Source organism: Dendrobium catenatum, unplaced genomic scaffold, assembly GCF_001605985.2.
Source record: "Dendrobium catenatum unplaced genomic scaffold, ASM160598v2 fragScaff_scaffold_231, whole genome shotgun sequence".
NCBI classification, from domain to species: Eukaryota; Viridiplantae; Streptophyta; class Magnoliopsida; order Asparagales; family Orchidaceae; genus Dendrobium; species Dendrobium catenatum.
Genome location: NW_021318693.1, coordinates 11487353 through 11494867, shown reverse-complemented (window position 1 = coordinate 11494867; position 7515 = coordinate 11487353). Strand labels below are relative to the sequence as shown.

The 7515-nt window shown below is 34.9% G+C and overlaps 1 pseudogene; it reads right to left on the bottom strand.

The window, feature by feature from the left end:
- Positions 1-6526: 6526 nt before the first annotated feature.
- Positions 6527-7515, bottom strand: part of LOC110106859 — a 1402-nt pseudogene continuing 413 nt past the window's right edge.

Genomic DNA, 7515 nt, shown 5'->3' with positions numbered 1-7515 from the left:
TTGATGAGCATATTTATGAACATAATGAATGAGTAGATGTTCATTTTATTCACTTTAATGTTGAATTTCATAAATTTTTATTCAAGATTTTTCAATGTTTAGGTGGATTTCTTGATGTTTGATCAATCTTTATTCTTTTTTTTTTTTTAGTAAATTGATGAATTATATTTATTCATTATGAAATATTTTTTATAATTTTTTTATTTTGAGATCTTTCATTAAGGCAAAAATTTATAGTTTTTGAGATAACACTTAGGGGCTGTTTGGTTGCCTGAATTAGGAGTGTAAAGTAAAACAAATACATGTATTTATTAAATTTGGTTGTTTGGTTAATTTTGAGTGGAAGAAAAGAAAAGCCTTGAAAGTATTAGGGGTGTATTATAGGACCAGCAAAGAAGCTGTCCCAAGTGAAGCCTTAGGCTGAAATACTCCACTTCAACTTTTTTGTTTTTGAGCTTAAGAAAGCTAAAGGAACTAAAATCGTGCTCTAGGATGGACTTTGGTGGAGCTTTTAGCCTGGTGTCTCTCTCTCTCTCCTCTCTTTACTCTTGTCATGCTTAACAGGATAAAGGAAGGAATTTTTATCACATCTGGCGTCCGGAGGTAGCTCTACCTTCAGACGCCAGTTGAATGGTGCCACCTAGCGGCCCGATAAACCGACTTCGAAAGGACGGAAGGCTTTTGAAGACGATGAATATTAACAGTGGCAGATGAAACGCTTCGTGTTTGAATTTGGTAAATTGAATCCCTGCCGTTTTTTATTTAAAAATTCACAAATTTTCCGGGTCGGGTTGTCAGGCCGTCATCAATCCAAAAACGAACGTGCTATGAACCCAGTTTTTGCCGGTTCGGGTCCGCAGTTATCTATTGGCGTCTGAACGTAGAGCTACGTTTGACTACGTTCGGACGCCGGGCCCAATAAAAATTCTAAAGGAAGAGCTAAAATCCGAAGATGCCTCTCTCTTAGTCCAGCAAACTTTAAAGAATGCTTAGCACTAGTTAGGATGGAGTGAATGACTGTTATAAACTCAATTTTTCTTTCAAATTGAGCAATTTATAGTTTGAGAAGGGAGAAGTTAGATTTTGCACGAACAAAAGTTCTTACAGTTCTCTATGTTTAGGCTAGTTATCCATAAAGGAGATCTCAAAACTACTAAGAAATTGATAAATAGATTTTTCAACAAATTTTTATTAATATTATAGTTATTATGCTAAGAATGAAAGTATTAGCTGCTTATTCTTTACGTTTGATTTATTCATTAATCTCTTACTTAAATAGGGCTGCAAATGAATCTAACTGAGCCGAGTATTTGAGTGTTCATGTTTGAGTTCGTTTATTATTAGCTTGTTCAAGTTCGGTTCGTATTTGATTCGAGACTTATTGTTTGTGTTCATGTTTGGTTCATTTAAATTAATAGTGTACATGTTTGGTTCATATTCGGTTTGTTTAGTATTTATCGAGCTTTAAACAAACAAGCCTTAACAAGCTATGTACGTGAACATATTTAGAGAATTTTTTTATACTATCAAAATATATATTGTTCACGAACAAATTCATTCTATTAAAGATATAAAATAAAATGAAATTAATTTTATAATAAAAACAGTTGTCTATTTAAAATGAAAATATGATTAATCTATATGAATATATTTATCGAGCTTATTCACGAGTTTTAAATCGAACAAGAATCGAACTTTTATTGAGTTTCTTATCATGTTTAATGTCGAGCTTGTTCACAATCTTCAAATGATGTTGTTCGCGAACATAAATGAACTGCACACATTAGTGTTCAAGGTTGTTTATTTAAGGCGCTGGAATTGTTCGTCTTTGTTTTTTTTCTTATTTGAAGATTTGGATAATTTATATGTTTCAATTTTTAAAATAATTTTTCAAAATATTTACAAGTTTTTTCAAAATAATCTCACCATTCACTTTCTCTCCTAGACACCTTACTTTATAGATAGAACTTATGATACTCCAAAGGTCATTTTATAAGGTCTATCCACAACAAGCCATATACCACTTAGATCATATTACAATTTTTTAAATATAATCTAAAATTCTCTAGTTTTAAGACAAAGAGTCAATAAAAATATTTGATTTACTATCACATTTAACTTCCTTTATCATATTTCTCTCCATTCTAAAAGATTTTTTTTTTCCTTTAATTTAAATTTAAGTAGCAATCCTCTCCCATCCTAGCATCTTACCTTCTCATTAGGTCGCTAACATATGGCCCATTACACATATCGCTTACCAATTTCCATAAAAAGTTAATTTCTTACCCTTAATTTTGTGAGCTTCTTAGCCCATCTCCAATCAATTCTATTAGTGATCTCCTCGTGCCGAACCAACGCAATGGGGTAACTTTAATAACTGATACGTCATGCAAAAATTATCTTGATCGGGCACGAATCTCGAGGCAAAAAGCTAGCCGGAAACTTCAAAAATTAAATTCGGGAGCACATGAACTCCGATTTTAGAGAGCTTATAGTCAAACTGAGCGTCTCGGAAATACGAACCCAACGACACCAAATTCAACCCAATCCAAGCCCAAATGAGTCCGAATCAAGGGCCCGAAGCGCTGTTGGGAGGTTTAAACCACAATTTGAGTTGCCAAACGGTCTCTGATTTTAACAAGCTTATATTCGAATAGAACGGCTCGACGAGAGGAATCCAACGAACCCAAGATCACCAAATTATGACTTCATTAAGGCCTTCAAATGTCCAACGAACGGTGCATGATCAAATGATTCGATATCGGCCGTCTATTCAAACCACTCCCAATTCACCCCTGATCTCAAGACTATTTACGAGCCATGCCACTCCAGAAAAACTATAACGCGAATACTCCTGGACGCAACAATAACAATTAGCTTTAAGCATCTTCTTATTTACTCTCTTTTTATTTTGATAAAACTCTCATAGGGGCCTATCTTAGAGGGTCAAATGCTCTCTATAAAAAAAAAATCAATTTAAAAGAAAATCTAATGAGCCAATGATCTTGACTATTACAAGAATATAAAAAGAAAGAGAATTTACATACATACCACTTTATTTCATGCTATTTATATATCTAACACCCAAAATACTAATATTACATACCTACCGCTCATATACAACTTTAATATCAAATATATCACTCTTATAATTCATTTCTATCATTCATACCATCCTATAAACTAATATTTCATTCCATGCATTCAAATTTGTTCTATGAGTGATAGTCATGTAATATTAATATTTTGGGTGTTAGATATGTAAATAGCATGAAATAAAGTGGTATATATGTAAAACCCCCAAAAAGAAAATGATGAGAGAGGCAAGAAAACAACCCTAAAAAAGGCCTATTTAGTTCTTCAATGAAGTCCACACACGTCGAAAAGCATCCAAAGCTTGATTGAACTAAAAAGAATTAGCATAGGAAGAAGAGGCTACAAACCACAAAAAATTAGACACAAGAAGATAAATAATAAATCAGAATTACTCGAAAGAAGATCAAATGCAAGATGCCCACAAAATTCACTACTAGCTAAAAGACTTCCTACATAAAAAAGACTAACTGAAAATTAATCAAACTGAACATAAAATAAAAATAAGGGGATACACAACAGCCAATCAAGACAACAACTAACAAGTCCAAGAAGATCGAAAAGGAAACTAAAACACGCAACCAAGCTAACAAGGCCCAAATAGCCCACTCGAGTAGCAACAAACGACCAAAATAACCACAACAACAAGAAACCCAAGCTAACAACAAGACAAGACAATAATAAAAAAGAAAACAACAGACTAGAAACAAACATCCCCAAAGAGCCAACCACAGAGAACCAAATCACCCAAACAAAATAGTAAGCTCACAACCCAACCAAGAAGATACCAAAAGAACTAAACAGTAGACTTAGATCTAGTAGCTCTAACTATAGACTATTTGAAGTTTTGGGCCAAGTTTATGTTTTTATTTCTCTTACTTTTTTTTTTGCTTAACACCCTAGAGAAGCCATCATTAACAACTTGCACAATGTTGAAATCAATATCCTCCATTAACACATTACTTCTTGATCTATTGTTTAAGTTCAACATCAAAGTAGTTATAACCCGAAATATCATAAACCCAATTAAAATGGTCCACATAAGTAGACATGCTTCTAGGATTCCAACCAAATCTCATTTTAAAAAATTAAAAACATGTCAATCTCTACAAGAATTTTAGTAATAGATCGTCTAAAAAAATAAATAGTGACCTAATCAATTTTCAAGGGTTGAGAAAAAATGGATGCCAATGAGAAAGTATGTTATAGTTTTAAAAGTGTAAAGGAAATTGAGGGAAAGAAATCAAGATAGGATAATGAAAATTTCGACATCCATAGTAAAGAATTGAGTAAATTTAACAAGTATGTCATGAATCATGTACATAGAAAGGTTTCCAATTAAAGATCTTACATTAATCATCTCCATGTCTTAATGAGAACATAGCAATGGTTAAGAAAGCTGCCAATTGTACAAGGACCCAATAAACCCATGTTGAGATTACAATGATAAAATTTTGCTTATGTGCAAATGCTCTGCTAGGATTTTTGTCGAGCCATCTTCTTTGTTCTCCTTTCATTGGATTTTTTCATCCTTTGTTTGATCATTTCGTTTCCATTCCATTTTTTTTTATGGTTTTCCTCTCATGGTTTCAGATTTTCTTTTTTATTGATTTCTCATCTTGGTGTGATTCCATGCATGGCGAATCAGCCTCTTAAGCATTCAGATCTAGGCTTCCTGGACTCGAAGAATCCTTCCAAGTCTTTCAAGGAAGCCTTAGCTGGCGGTTTTTTATCACAAGTTTTTCCTGATTTAGCATATTCCATGCATAAAGGTTTACCGTCTCTTTGAATTTTTGAAGAGGAGATCTGGGCTTAGCTGCGCCGAATATGATTTGGTTTATAAATTTTCGATTAAGCGCCCTACTTTGGATAATATCAGGAAGTTCTTCTTTGCGCTTAAATTATCTGGTGATTTCTCTGTTACATTGTTAGATCTTAGACATGTGCTCATCAAACTCTCAAATGATTTGGATTATAACATGATATTTTCTAAAAGAGCTTACTATGGGAATAATTGTTTTTAAAACAAATTAAATAGTCACCGCAGTTTGACATTTTGGCTAAATCCCTTATCGTCTATGTACGGATTTCTTTCCTAGACTTGTGCCCCCATCTATTTACTCACTGCATTTTGCATGGTTTGGGTTCTTTGTTTAGTCTCCCATTATAAACCGATAACGCCATTGCTTCAAGCTACCGTCCTTCTTGACACATATTTTGATTGAGTTGGATATCACAAAACAATATCCTGATCCTATTTGGGTAGGGCGCGAGAAGTATGATTTTATTCAAAAGGTTGTCACGAGTGGTTTCCCTAGCTTTTGCGACCACCGTAAAACTTTGGGTCATAGTAAAATGGAATGCTTTCACTTACATCCTCACTTGAGGAAACAAAACACTAAAAAAGTGACTAATTCTCTTATCCCTCTTCCGCAGGATGTTTTTGACCTTCCTATTTCAAATGATAGAGTTCCAGAAATTGTCCCTCTTAATGCTCCGCGTGATAGCTTGCCCGCTCTTGATGAGGTTTTACCTGTGTCAAATGCTGAAGGGCCTCACATTATTTCTAACAATAATCTTCAACATCCATGTTCTCCTAATACTGAGACTATTATAAACTTCAATTCTGGTAACGAACTCAACCTTCCTAATCCTATATCTATTGATCCTAAATCCTAATCTATGTGGTGAATCTATTTCCAAATAGAACACAAATGGGATTGACATCAAGGTTGCCTTACGTGCTATTTTCGAAATTAAAAGTGACAACATGATTAATGCGGGGGGTTGCTAATTGCACGAATAATGTTGAGAGAATGTGTAGTGCCCTAGAAATTAGGGCTAAGTTCCACGCATTGAGCACATGCACTATAGAAAAAAACGATATTTTTCAACGGCCATTTTTCTCCTAAAGATGACTAAAATCCATCGATAATTGATATTTCTGAAAGATTTCTGACAAAAAAATTTTCATTGGTAAAACACAGATCGGAAAGTAAACGTACACGAGCATAAAAAAAAAGTCGGAAATATTTTTGACGAATTTTTGGGGAAAATAATCTGTCAGAATAATTTTTGGTGAATATTTTTATAGAAATTTGATGCAATTTTTTTTTAATTATTCAATTTCTGTCTGAGCTGGCCAGGCAAGCCAGCCCTGGGTTCTAACTTAGCTCTAGCCACCCTGCCCGTCAATGTTACTCGCCAAACTCCAATATCCAGCACGCCCGCTGCATGCCCTTCTTGCGCCTGCGGGGGTATTCGACGTATGGGGCCTTTGGACTTCTAGCGCTGGAGCCATTAGGCCACGGAAGAATTGCTGACATAAATGCTCGACAAACTTAATATGAATCGTTACATTTATGAATTAATATATTGGTTCTTACTAACAAAATCTACACAAATCTCTCTAAAATGATACGTTCAGCAACAGTAAGTTAAGAGCTTCATATCATAATGATAATATACTTAACATAATAGACAAGATATAAGGTCCTTGCTACATAATATTCTAAATCAAACAGGCTAGACTAGATATTCATGAAATGCAATAAGAGTGAACAAAATATTAGCTGATACAGAAGAGGCTTCATAATATGTAAACAGTAAAAGTAGGAGAAGTGATCATATAAAAGTACATGATTGTAATTGGACATAGATGGATGCATACATCAAGTGTTTAGATTGGCTAATTTCTCCTCCCTTCCAAATGACGCAATAGCGTATGCATGTTTGTTGATAAAATAATTAATTGATAGTCGGGTAAGAAGGCTGCATGGCAAGTCCACAGAGTCCTTCGACAGCATCAATGTCCCTCTGTATCATAATGTAGCCATCGTCACCCCAGCTAGTACCCTAGGAGTTCTTCAACAACCAATACTTGGTTCCATCTGTGTTGATGCAATAGCCGATGGCGGTTACTGCATGATTGAGTTCGGTGTCACAAGGGCCAGTGAAGATGCCACCTGCATAGTGTTGGAAGTTGGGGTCGCCGCCATCGATAGCCACAGAGACTGGCTGAATAGAGACAACTTTAAGCAGTGATGCCTCACTGTTACTTGGAACATCCTCAAAGCCGGAGATCGTCACGACACTGTTTGACTCCGTATTGGAGTTACAGGAACCATCGGCTTCATTGTAAGGGTAGTTGATCTCATTGTCGATGCCACCATTATCGATGATAAATTGAAAAGCATCATCCACGAGGCCCAAGTTGCAACCATGGCTCTGGCTATTCACATTGCAATCAATGAGCTCTTGTTCCGAGAGGGAAATTAGATTCCCATTCTTGATTTGGTTGATGCCCTCTGTGGCCGCCACCGACGAGAATGCCCAACATGCTCCTGCTTATCATATATTTGTTATTTAGTTATGCTCATATAGACTTGAATATATACATATAGACTTGAATATATATATATA